The sequence below is a fragment of the Oryctolagus cuniculus genome, chromosome 13 (assembly GCF_051225735.1).
Source record: "Oryctolagus cuniculus isolate XC-2025 breed Fujian yellow rabbit chromosome 13, ASM5122573v1, whole genome shotgun sequence".
Lineage (NCBI taxonomy): Eukaryota > Metazoa > Chordata > Mammalia > Lagomorpha > Leporidae > Oryctolagus > Oryctolagus cuniculus.
The window spans coordinates 112,386,379-112,399,462 of record NC_142879.1 but is presented as its reverse complement, the minus strand read 5'-3'; the positions used below and the strand labels follow the sequence as shown (position 1 = coordinate 112,399,462).

Below are 13,084 nucleotides of genomic sequence, written 5' to 3'. Positions count from 1 at the left end.
GCATAGTCAAAGTGGAGGTTCTCTCCTCCCTTCAGAGAAAGGTACCTCCTTCTTTGAAGACCTGTTCTTTCCACTGGGATCTCACTCACAGAGATCTTTCATTTAGGTTTTTTTTTTTTTTCCAGAGTGTCTTGGCTTTCCATGCCTGAAATACTCTCATGGGCTTTTCAGCCCGATCGGAATGCCTTAAGGGCTGATTCTGAGGCCAGAGTGCTGTTTAGGACATCTGCCATTCTATGAGTCTGCTGAGTATCTCGCTTCCCATGTTGGATCACTCTCCCCTTTATTTATGGGATCAAACATGACAATAGGTCTGATCTGATTTCATCATCATTTAAAAAATCATCTATTATTTTTCACTTTATGTTTCTGTGTGGGAGCAAACTGTTGAAATCTTTACTTAATGCATGTTAAACTCATCTTCTGTATATAAAGAGAAATGAAAATGAATCCTGATGTGAATGGAAGGGGAGAGGGAGTGGGAAAGGGGAGGGTTGTGGGTGGGAGGGACATTATGGGGGGGGAAGCCATTGTAATCCATAAGCCGTACTTTGGAAATTTATATTCATTAAATAAAAGTTAAAAAAAAGATAGATTAATACAAAAATGAAGCAGCCACAGTATAACACTGACTGTTCAAACACAGTAGGTTCATGGTGAACTTTTAGGTCTTGTTAAGATGTCTAGTCCCCTGTTAATATTTTATTTATGGAGCTGGCACTGTGGTGTAATGGGTTAAGCCACTGCCTGCAGTGCTGGCATCCCATATGAGTGCCAGTTCCAGACCTGGCTGCTCCACTTCCAAGCCAGCTCTCTGCTATGGCCTGGGAAAGCAGTAGAAGATAGCCCACATCCTTGGGCCCCTGCACCTGCTTGGGAGACCCAGAAGAAGCTCCTGGCTTCAGATTGGTGTAGCTCTGGCCACTGTAGCAAATTGGGGAGTGAAGACCTCTCTCTCTACCTCTCCTTCTCTCTCTGTGTAACTCTGACTTTCAAATAAATCTTTTAAAAAGTTTATGTATGACACAGTTTAGAATAGTTCTTTTTTTTAACCCCAGTACTTGTAGGACTGCCCCCCCCCCCGGCTGGGTTAAACAACATTTTCAGGGTGATTGAGATTTTGGCTGAAACACAGAGCCTTCACTGCTTTTATTCTGGCTTCTGTACAGATTTGGAATATACAAAAATCTCACCTTAGAAGTTGAGCAGATCATTGGTGGCAGAAACAATTTGAAGGGGGAAAGAATGTTCTCACATAATTACTCTGAAGTTTAATGAGAATTGCTGACTAATTATCTTAGTGCCATTAGAAGTAAGTTGTTTCAAAGTAAGTTTTGTTTGTGTGAGAGTGTGCATTGTGTAAACTAAATGGTGATGCTTATAGCACTTAGAGTGTGTATTTGTATCAAAATGTGCCTACCTATTTATGAGGGAGGCTTGCTTTTCACACTTCAGTTTTATTTAATGTGTGGCAAGCTGAGAGACAACACTCCCATTTTAGGTGAGGTTGTGTCGTGAAGTTTAAAATATTTCAGGAAAAGGATCAGTTCTAAGCAAGAGTCATCTCTCAGCTTTAGTTATCAATGTAGCTGACTAAAAATGAGGAAATAAAATCCTTAACCATTTATAATTTCTGTAATTTCTCTGAAAGATTTCTTTGAGGAACCAAAAGTGACTTGACATATCCAAACTGATTTCAGAGTAAGAAGCTAACATCTTTTTTAAATCTCAGATTGTTTACTTGTAGATCTAGGTAATATTGTGGGGAAAAAATTTCTTTCAGAGGAGTACTCTTTCCAATTTTGGTTTTGGAAACCTAGGTTTTGCCTGTGAAGAACAAGACAATGGTTTTTAGATACTGCTTGTGGATTGTGTTTGAGGGATTGATTCTAGGACTGCTATATATTGGATAGTATTTCTAGCTTTCATTTATTTACTGTTTGCAGTTGATGTTCATGTTTTGCTATAAAATCATGCTATGCACATTTCTTTAATTTTTTAAGATTTTTCTGGATGTATAAAGAACAAAGTCAATTTTTTATTAAACTGTTACACACTATTAACACCTGCACTTCAAGTTTGGAAATGCACATTTGCAAGCAGCCATGCAAAAGTGTCCATGAATAATTCATAATCTATGAAAATTATTAAAACATCCTTGCTACTAATACATTCCTAAGTACAAAAGTGACTACCATATTTGTTACTTCTGGGTAGTGAGAGAAACTCATTTGCAAAACAGATAAAATTCAATCTTTAGGCTGTTTTTTTTTTTAATTTCTTAGTCCTTTGGGATCATTAAGCATGCAAAAGCATTGCACAGGAAAGTCCACAAAGGAACTAAGGTTGTTAGGACATCCCATTAAGCCATAGCTAGAAATGCCTCTGGATCATTCATATCAGAAACAGAAACACTTGACTTAGTCCTGCTGGACTAGGTCATCCATCATGACATCCATCATGCCCATGTCTACCTCTGCCCTCTTCTACCACCATATTCTAGGTGGCCTAAGTCTCCAAAGGTGATCTCTAGCTAAGATGTTATATCATTTGCTGGTTTCCAAAAATGATAGGCCATAATAGAATCTTCAGCATGAGCCTCTTCACACCTTGATTTATGAAAAACAAATCCTTTCATTGCCAATCAGCACCTTGATTTGATTTTCAGATATTAAATTCTAGTTTTATCCTGTCTTTATGAATTGTCTTCCACTCATCCAAAGTAATCTCTTTTGTACTCTCTTTTACCTCTTCCATTCACATTTCCCCATTTTCCATGTTGGCCACTGGATGTTCTTCACCTTCAAGTGTTTCCTGAGTCACATTTTGATGAATCAAAGTCAGTTAATTCATCTTTGACAGTTTCCCATTTGTGAGACCCACAACCTCCACATTTGTCTACCTGCTTTAGACCACTGTAATGTGATAAAGATCTATTGCTTTTACTGTGTCTATCAAATTCACATTTGCCGTGAGAACCAAATCCATCTCCTAGGCCCATTCCACATCCATGGCCTCCTGACCTCTTCTAAGACCACCACTACCTCAGGTCAGTCAATTATAAATGTATCAACAGAAAACTCACCTCTCATCTGCTAATATCCATGCCCCTCTGAAGCAGACCTGAGGCAGCCTTGAGCCAACAGTTGTGCCTCAACTTCCACCTGTAGACCTGATGTTGGGAAGCACTCTTCGCCAGAGAATGACATTTTAGTTTTATGCTCCCAATTAAAACTTTCCCCTATTTTTATAAATTGTTAATTTCTTGCATACTTTACAAAATGACTATAACTTTGCTAAACAAAATACCATTTTTTTTTTTGTCTTGTGCCATGTTGAGATAGTGTGATGACACTGACAGACCCTTATGATGATGTTGGTTCCCTTTTCCGTTTTTTTTTTTTTTTGTATTTTTTGTATGACTTTTTATCCTCTTTCCAGTTGTTAGGTTAGGTTTTATGATATGAGAAAAAGAATTACTGGAGCCTGAGAATAGAGGAAAAGGGATTTTTCCTGGGCCTTTTAGGATAATTTCCCCTCAGATAATTTAGAAAATTATCTAAATTGCATTCAAACTTTGAACTACTTCAAGAAGAGGAATCTAATGCAGCCAAGTCTGCAATGCTCCCAAAACATTACAGAAGTGGATATTCTGTGAATAAGTCAGAAGATGATTAAAATATCCTAGGTTAGGTTTGTAATATTCCAGGGGGTCATTAAGTTGATGCTGGCTTCTATTTGTGGTGTGTTTGTGTTTTTGCATAGTATTTGCTTTCATTAGGAGAGGATGTAGCAGGAACAGTAAGATGCTGGGTTTTGACAAGCTTTGCAGAAGTGAATCAATGGAAGTAACAGGGCAGATCCTGTTCTTGCAGGGCAGGGATAGTAGCAGGGATTAAAGCTTACTCTAATGGCCCTTCAGTTTGTTTTCTTTGCTTGTGTTTGTGTTTCACTTTTTTGGAGCAGACAGTTCCATTAATAAAGTTTTGGTTTGTGGATTTAATTGCAAGGGGGTAGGGCTTTGGAATGTGGACTGGATCCCAGGGTGATCCTCAGCCTCAGAGCTTCCCCAAACAGCTGCGGAGTCTCTGTGCTAGGAGAGACATCTTCCCTCTCTTGTTGAATGACATTTTCCTTTATATAATGCATATAATCTGTTAGTGGATTATGTCCTTCCTCCCAAAACATGTGTTGAACTGCCTTCTGACCAGTTAGTACTTTTGTGGGTCTGAGTCTCAGCTGTTTTGTTCTCCCTGGCCTTTAAACACTCCTTGATGTTCCCCACCTGGTTTGCTGCCATTTCCCCTGCCACCCAGGGTGCAGGACTTTCACCTCTTTCCTTGTCCTTGACTTGTTCACCCTGGAAGGTTAAGAATTTGAATCAGTCCCTGTGGGTCAATCCTTCAAGACCTATTAGAGTTAGGTATTAGTCCTTTGACTAGGAAGAAACCATATGTCATCTATCATTGATACGTGGTACTCATTACTCATTTTTCTGTTGTGGGTAGCGTTTAGCCCCCAGCACTGATTCTCAGCCTGAAGCCAGTGAATCCCTTCAGTTACAGTTAAACAAAGTTTTTATAAGTCATTTTTGCTCACACTATAAGAAGGCTTACCCAGTCATCTCAAGCTAATTAGAAGCTCTGATTGGCAGCTTTAAATTTGATTAAAAACTTAAAAGTATTAGTCTTTTAATAATAAAGGTGCTCTTAATGAAAAGAATGAGAATGATGCTACTTGGTGCTTAACGAAAATATTTTGATTTAATGTATGTACCAGCTATTGCCATTTCTTTATTGTATTGAAAAGTTTCCTTTTAAATAAATAGCAGTTTTTCAGTGTTTAAAAGAAAAGAAAACCTGCTTCTTCACCCTTCTTCACCACCATTCAAGAGGTGGTCACCTTTTTGGTCCTCTATCAATGATTTTTCCTTCACCCTGAAGTTGTTGATCAGTCTTCTTCCAACATGTCTTATTCCTTCTTTCTTGAACGCCACAGGTGGCTGCACCTCCTCTTTCTTGTCAACCAGGCCAATCTGGCAGTGAGTTTATTGGTCTTTCTGGGACTCTTTCCATGGCTGTTTGCCTGCTGCTTTGGAGTTGGTCTGGGCCTCTGCCTGAGCTGCATTATTGGCCACGGGGACTCCAATGCACCCCACCCCCAGCCCCCCTTCTGCCGGCTTCTTTTTTCTTGGTCTCTGCTCCTTTAGCATCTGGAATGGATCGGATTCAATGTCAAATAACTGGTTTACTTGGTTGGTAACCACGCAGAGAAGCCTTCCTGTAGGTGCCCAGCCCTGATTGTGGCTCGGCGGTGCTTTTCTCCACAGATTGCCATGGGCCACCTTGAGTTAAGAGCTCCTGCTTCAGTACTTCCCACAAGATGATCCAGCTCAGGGGATCTACTTAACACTGTAGTTTTAGGGGCCGGTGCTGTGGCACAGTGGGGTAATGCCCTGGCCTGAAGCACTGGCATCCCATATGGGTACTGGTTTGAGACCCGGCTGCTCCACTTCCAATCCAGCTTTCTGCTATGGCCTGGGAAAGCAGTAGAAGATGGCACAAAATGCTTGGGCCCCTGCACCCATGTGGGAGACCTGGAGGAAGCTCCTGGCCTCAAATCAGCACAGCTCCAGTCATCGCAGCCAACTGGAGAGTGAACCATCAGATGGAAGACTTCTCTGTCTCTCTTTGTCTCTCTCTCTCTATTTCTTAAAACTGTAGTTTTAAAAATAAAACTACTAGCAGTAGTTTTGCAGTTCTGAAAAAGGAAAAGTTGTGGGGTTAAAAGTTGTATTTTCTTTCTTATGGAAACTTCTAATATTGTATTTTTATATGTCCTTTTTAAAAATATTGTGTACAACCTTTAAAACATCAATGTTTGGATCAAAAGAAGACCCAGCCTATTTTCTGCTTGCTGTAAATTAAGCAAACATGTTTTAATAAAAACAAAATGAAGGAAAGAAAATTGAAGCAGCCAGAACACGAACCAGTGCCCAAATGCTGAGCCTGTTTAGTTGGGCTGGGCATCTGTGGGCCTCTCAGGCTTTAGCAGAATGTCTTTAGCATGCAGGCTGTAGGCTGTGACTGTGGTTTTCTCTGAGACTTGCTCATACCTCTCCCCATTGTAGCATCCTATGCTACAGCCTGTGATTTTGGCAATGTCTTCAAACTAGTTGCAATTTTTCACTCAGAACTAGCAGAGAGAGGGCTGAGGCCACCAAAAGAGGAAGTTAGCATTTAGAAATTCCCATTCAGACTGTCACCAACAAAAATCCCACTATTACTATGGGCCCCAAGCCAATGAGCATACAGTATGTGAAACCCCTATCCAATGGGAAAGCCCATAAGATGACCCAATAAGAAAATAGTAAATTCTTAAAAACCCAGTGCACTTGTGGAAAGCCAGTGTCCCACTCTGGCACTCCATCTCACCTCTCAGATGAGCTGCTCACTTTCACTTGCAAAACAAATAAGCAATAAAGTTTCCACTCACTTGCCATTGTTTCCAGGCTTTTTTTCTTTACTGGGCTAAGGAAAGGAACCCACTGAATTCACTCCAGTAACTACCCTCCCCTCTGTGACTGGGAACATACTAGATGCTGGCTTTGTGGGTAGTAGCTTGGTCTGCTTGCCACAATATGGCCCATAAATAAACCTTTACAAAGGAAGTCATAAAATCTAGAAGACACAAAAGAAATAAAATAAAATCTGAGTCACATAAATCAAAACTTTCTTCAAGGCAAAAACACCATAAACCAAACATTAAGAATCTATAGTAGATTAGAAATTCCTGTGAAAAGCATAAGTTTGCATTTTCAAGTCTCTCAAGAATATCTTCATATCAGGGAAAGTGAAATAAAAGTGATTCTCAAATGTTTGACTCAGCTGCAGCCATTGCAAATATTTGGGGAATGAACCAGTTTATGGGAGCACTCTCTCTCTGTTTCTCAAAAACAGTTTTGAAAATCACACACACACAAATTATATGAATTAAGCTTTTTTTTTTTAACTTTGATGATTATTTCTGAGATATCAATTGCAAGGAGTTCCCATCTGTCACTCATACATCAATGCTGAATTCCAACCAAGTGCTTGAAATATGCTATATCTTGACATGAAAAAGGCAAAGTTCTCAATACACTCTAAGTCCACTATGGAGAGAGAAAGCATAATAATAAAAGGGGTCTTCAGAACATTGGTGGGAAATGCATACTACAAAAACAGTGCATAAATTTTGATATTTTTGCCTTAAAATAAACTCATATTAACTTATTACAACATATTTGAACAGGATGTAGTTTGAGGTGCTAGGATGTATAAGGCAACAATTTCAAAAGAGCTCATAATGCAACATGAATTCTGAAAATACAGAGAAAACTCCACATTGATGGTACAACTCAAGTGGAAGAATGGTGAAATAATTGGTGCCATATGGAAAATGTATGGCAACAGCAATTCAAGAGAATCAGTGGTGTATGAATAGATAACTCTTTTTAAAAATTAACTTGAAGGACAGGCAACAAATTTCATGTTTTTCATATATATGGTTTTAAGAGAGTAATGATACTTCCATCCACACTCCCCCTTCATATTCCTTTCATATTTTAAGGTTTGCTATGACAAACTTTCAATTTACTTTATAATCACAAGCTTAATCATCCACTAAATAAAAGGCTTAACAAGTAGTAAGCAGAATAACCACTGTTCCTCAGGAGTATAGACAAGGAATATAGGACTATAAATAATAATCAAATCTATGAGGGCCAGGATTGTGGCATAGAAGGCTAAGCTGCTGCTTGCAGTGCCAGCATCCCATATGGGTACCAGTTCAAATCCTGGCTGCTCTACTACTGATCTAGCTCCTTGCTGATGTGCTTGGGAGGGCAGTGGATGGCTGAGTTCTTGGGCCTCTGCCACCCATGTGGGAGACCCAGAAGAAGCTCCAGACTCCTAGCTTTGGCCTGTTCCAACCCCTGCTGTTGCAACCATTTGGGGAGTGAACCAGTGGATGGAAGGTTCTCTCTCTTACTCACTCTTTCCCTCTCTTTCTCTCCCCCTCTCCCTCTCTCCTCTCTGTATCTCTGCCTTTCAAATAAATCTTTTTTAAAAATCAAATCCTAAAATGTCAACATTACTCATATACATTATATTGTTTTGTACTCTGTATATTAATTACCAGAAATCAGGAAAAATCTGATATTTGTCTTTTGAGGACTTGCTTATTTTACTAAGTATAATGATCTCCACTTGCATTTATGGTTCAAAAGTCCTGGCTAATCCGACTCCACTTCAACATCCTGCTAATGTGCATGTTGGGAGGCAGAAAATGATGACTCCATTCCTACCACCCACATAGCGTACCCAGGTGGAGTTCCATGCTTCTGGATTTAGCCTGGTCCAGCCCTGGATTTTGTGGGTATTTGTGGATAACCCAGCAGATAAAAATTTCTGTCTCTGCCTTTAAAATAAAATAAAAATATTTTTAAAAAGGTTAGGCTGTGTCAGTAAAGCTTCTGCCAGTGACACCAGCATCCCATATGGGTGCCAGTTCAAGTCCCAGATGCTCCACTTCTGATCCAGGTCCCTGTTAATGTACATGAGAAAGCAATGGAGGATGGCCCAAGTACTGCACCCATGAGGAAGACCCAGAAGAAGCTCCTGGCTTCTGGCTTTTGACTGGCCCAGCTCCAGCCATTGAGACCATTTGGAGAGTAAACCAGCAGGTAAAGATTGCTTCTCTCTCTCTCTCTCTCTGTGTGTGTGTGTGTGTAACTCTGCCTTTCAGATAAAAAATGAATAACCTCAGGATCATTGTGTGTAGCAAGTCCAAGACCCACTGAGCATTCAGGCTTGGAGGGGATTTAGAGAGCATCACAGTAATAGAATTCTGAGATGGGAGATTATCTTGCCCCAAATCTTCCAGTTTTTCTTTGTCACATAGCTCGTATCTGTCAACACTCACAAAATACGAGAAACCAAAGATGCTACTAAAATTAAAAGTCTACTTCAGATGTTGCTGTGGATTATTTCTGAGAGGAGGAGTGCAGTGGGGGTAAGAGACACAGAGTCACCACACAGACTCCAGGAGTCAGGTGAAAGCTGGCCAGAGGCGAGCAGCCCACAGACTCATTTATTTCAGTTAGTACAGTAACTTATATAGCTGAGGCAGACAATCCAGTCAAAGGGTGGTTTATGCCCTAACCAATCGCAGCCTGTTGAGCGGCAGGCTCCATTGCCAGGTGGGTTTTGAAATCATTCTTGAGTAACTGATGCTCACTTGCCTGTGGCCATCTTGGCATGGCCTTATTCCACCACATTTCCCCCTTTTCATTTATTTTTGAGCAACAGGAGGCATGATCCTTTGTCATATCATTGTTGACTCTGTTTCCATGTGGTCTCTGTATGTGGCTGTGCCTGTCTTAGGTTGTCCCCCAGGGGACCTTACCCATAATTGACTAACCAGCCCTCAAAATGGGAGACCACAGGAGTGCTTGCTCAGATGGGGGTAGGAATGAGGAACAATGGTAATCAGGAACAGAGTGACTGCACACAGGCTGTGGGCCATTTGAGTGGCTGACCAGAGTTAGTAGAGTATAAAGCAGTAGAGAATGTGGCTATGGGCAGTTCCTCAGGGTAGGATGATAGAGCGGCAGCTTGACAATTGGTAGTAGGTGCATCCACTAACAAGACAGACTCTCAATCTTGTTCAGCTGGTTCTGGTTGACTGTCAGTTGCAGGCTTGATGTTTCTGGCTGGTACCCAAATGTGCTGTCCCACATTCTCTGGAAAGACACAAGCATATCCTAGGCCCTTGGTTAGCAGAGAGTGTGGTCTCTTCCATTCTCTTATCAGGGGATCTTTCCACCTAAACATAGGGGCTGGGATCTGGGATGGAAAGGATCTCCAGTGTTTATAAGCTGGGCTGACACTTTGGGAACCAAAAGTAAGAAAATTGATAGTGAAAAGAACCTCAGTCAAAGCAAACGGTGTGTCTGGGGGCATGAGATTGTTTTTCTGTCTTTGTAAGAGATATTTAATAGTCCTATGAGTTGTTTCAATGATTGCCTGTCCCTGTGGGTTGTATGGGATACCTGTGGCACTGTATGTTCCAGGACCTCAGGAAGGAATTAAATTCCTGTGATGTATATGGTGACCCATTATGTCTTTATGGTCCAAGGGATACTGAAGACCCACATGGCTGACTTGAGAGCCTTTATCACATTACTAGCCTTTTCTCTAGATTGGGCTGTTGCAAATACAGCCTTTGAATAAGTATCTACCACCACATGGACAAACTTAAGTTTAACAAAGGAGTTAATGTGGGTGATGTCCACTTGCCAGAGCTTATTAGGAGCAAGGCCTTGAGAGTTCGCCCTGCTTGTTGCAGTGGGCCTAACGGGGTGAGGGGGATACAATTCTTGCAAGAGCACACTAGGTGTTTCCATTGGATCATTGTTAGCTCTGGAAAAAGCAATTTTATGTTGCTTGCTGACATATGAAATTTTTGGTGTAGAATATGGGCTTGTTGTAGGTATCCAATGGAAGCCGTATTGCAGGAGATAAGATGATCAACCTTTTCATTGCCTTGGAAAATCATGCCAGGTAACCCAGTATCTAATGGGGTCTTGAGGGTAGAAATGATTATGGCAAATAGAGGCACCCAAGGTTCATATCTAAGGGTTTTTAAATTTGACAACTGGGTGTTGATCTTTTCTATAGTGGATTTGGCTTCTGTTGTCAATGTGATTTTTGAGGGAGGGCTGTTCCCCTTAGTAAGTCAAATAGTGATTTAAGCTCTGCGGGTGTTAAGGGAAGGAAGGGCTTCAACCAATTGAGTTGGCCGCATAGTTGCTGAAGTTCATTAAGTGAATATTTATGCTTGACTTTTAGATTTGGACCCATTGGAAATATATGGGAGGAGATTTGATAACCCAGGAATTGAAAAGGAGGAAAATATTGTACCTTTTCTGTGGCAATAGACAAACCCAGGAATTGTAAATTTCTTACTGTCTGACTTAGGCCTTCAGAGTCATCACATTCTCCTGAGCAAGTAAGATATCATCCTGATAATGTATGACCAAGAACTGACCTTTAGGTGTGCTGGTTGCATGAGAAACATATTTTTGACAAATGGCAGGGCAATTTTTCATGCCTTGTGGGAGTACTGTCTACTGAAATCTTTTTGTGAGGAGCTAGAAATTGGGCTCCCATACTGTAAAGGCAAAGCAGGCCTTATCCTCCTCTGTGATGGGAATGAAAAAAGCAATCTTTGATATCAATGGTAACTATGTGGAATCTGTTAGGAATGGCCCCTGGATGGGGAATGCCAGCCTGGAATGTTCCCATCTTTTTTATGATTTTGTTGATGGCTCTCAAATCCTATAGTAGCCTATATTTTCCCTGTTTCTTTGCTATCACAAAAATGGGTGTGTTGTGAGGGCTAGTGGAGGGCTCTATGTGTCCCTTTTCCAATTGTTCCTGTACCAATTCCAATACCTACAGATTTGGGTTGTAATATTGGCCACTGCTCTCTCTACCCAGATGTTTCCTGTTCTTTCACATTTAATGGGGATTGGGCCTGGTTTTTGTGAGGTGAGCAGTGGCCCCTAGAATTGGGGGTGAATCTTACTTGTAGGCTCTCCATTAAAGCTGTTGGCTTGTGGAGATTTGTGATCTGTAGTAAGGACCACTTGCATTTGTGAGAGCACATGTCTCCCCTGAAAGCTCGTGGAAACCTCAGCAATTAGTAGAAAGATGGTTCCTGTATGGAACCATCTCACCACACTGTGTCATCTCACCACATTATTGGCTTGATGACCTGATCAGCTGATTTTAATCCTCCAATGCCTTGGAGGTCAGGCCCAGGTGCTGTCTTCCAATGTTGCATTTTTCTTATGTCCCTAGCTTTTAAGATAGTGGCATCCACCCCCATATCAATTAAACCCACAAAAGCAATGTAATCTAAGTATAGGGTCCATTTTGGCCTCAAATTGAAGATAGGCATTGACCAGTTAATGGTGGTGGGACTCCCTCTTACTTGTTGGGCTGAGGGCCACCCCACTGGGAGTTTAAAGGCTTGGTTTTGCGATCATTTGCCCAATGAAAGCCTTTTTTACATCTGGGACACAGCATTTTGGGCTTGCCCCATCTGTCAGTGTTTGGGCAGTTTTGCCATAGGTGTCCTGTTTCCTGACATCCCCAACAAACTGGAGGGTCATTAGACTTCCTTGTGTTCAGTTTGTTAATGGCCACATTTAAGGCCTGTATTGATGTATCAGCAGGGTTTACCTCCTTTGTAGCTACTATCCATTTAGAAAGGTCTTCATTACGGACTGGGGCAATTGGAGCTTTTGCCTCTTTGGTAGCACTTCCCCAAGCTAATTGACCAGATTGTCTTGATCAGGCCAAGCAGTGATATTTTCTCTACTGCCTCCAAGACTCTGGCAAGGAAATTGAGGAACCATTCACCTGGGCCTTGAACTAGGTTTCTAAAGAGCTGACTATATTTAGGAGGATTTATATTTTTTAAGGCTCTAAGTGCCAAATCTCTGACCTGATCAAAATAGGTAACTACTCCAATGCAGGCCTGTTCATGAGAATATTTGTAGGTGCCACGGCCTCTAAGCATATCAAAGGTTACTGCTATTCCATAGGCAGCATTATTCCTCACCACGGTTTCATCCTCTTCCTCATAGGAGGCTTTCCACAGTAAGAACTGAACTGTGGTCTTGACAAATATGCTTTGAGCAGTGTAATCCACTCAAAATGAGTTTGAAGATTCGCTGCCCATTGTGTGAGCACCTGGTCAAAGCAGGGAGAGTCAGGATCTTACTCTTGAGAAGCCTTTTTTAGCATAGTAAGGTCATCTGTAGGTATTGGAATCCAAGGCCTGAATTCTGCATCCACTCCTACATTAATGGAAAACATGTGGGTGGGAAAGGGTCTAGCGGCTGCCCTGAGAGCCTGGGGTACCCGGGGACTGCCACAAGTGTGAGGGTCCTCACTAGGTGCAGATGGGATGACCTCACATGGGTTATTGCCTCAAGGTCATCTAAGTTCATTCCATGGATATTTGGGGAGTT

General features: G+C 41.3%; 1 pseudogene; it reads right to left on the bottom strand.

Annotated features, from left to right (window-relative positions):
• Positions 1-2,362: 2,362 nt before the first annotated feature.
• LOC100358932 (SERPINE1 mRNA-binding protein 1-like) lies at positions 2,363-5,337 on the bottom strand (annotated as a pseudogene).
• Positions 5,338-13,084: the final 7,747 nt, after the last annotated feature.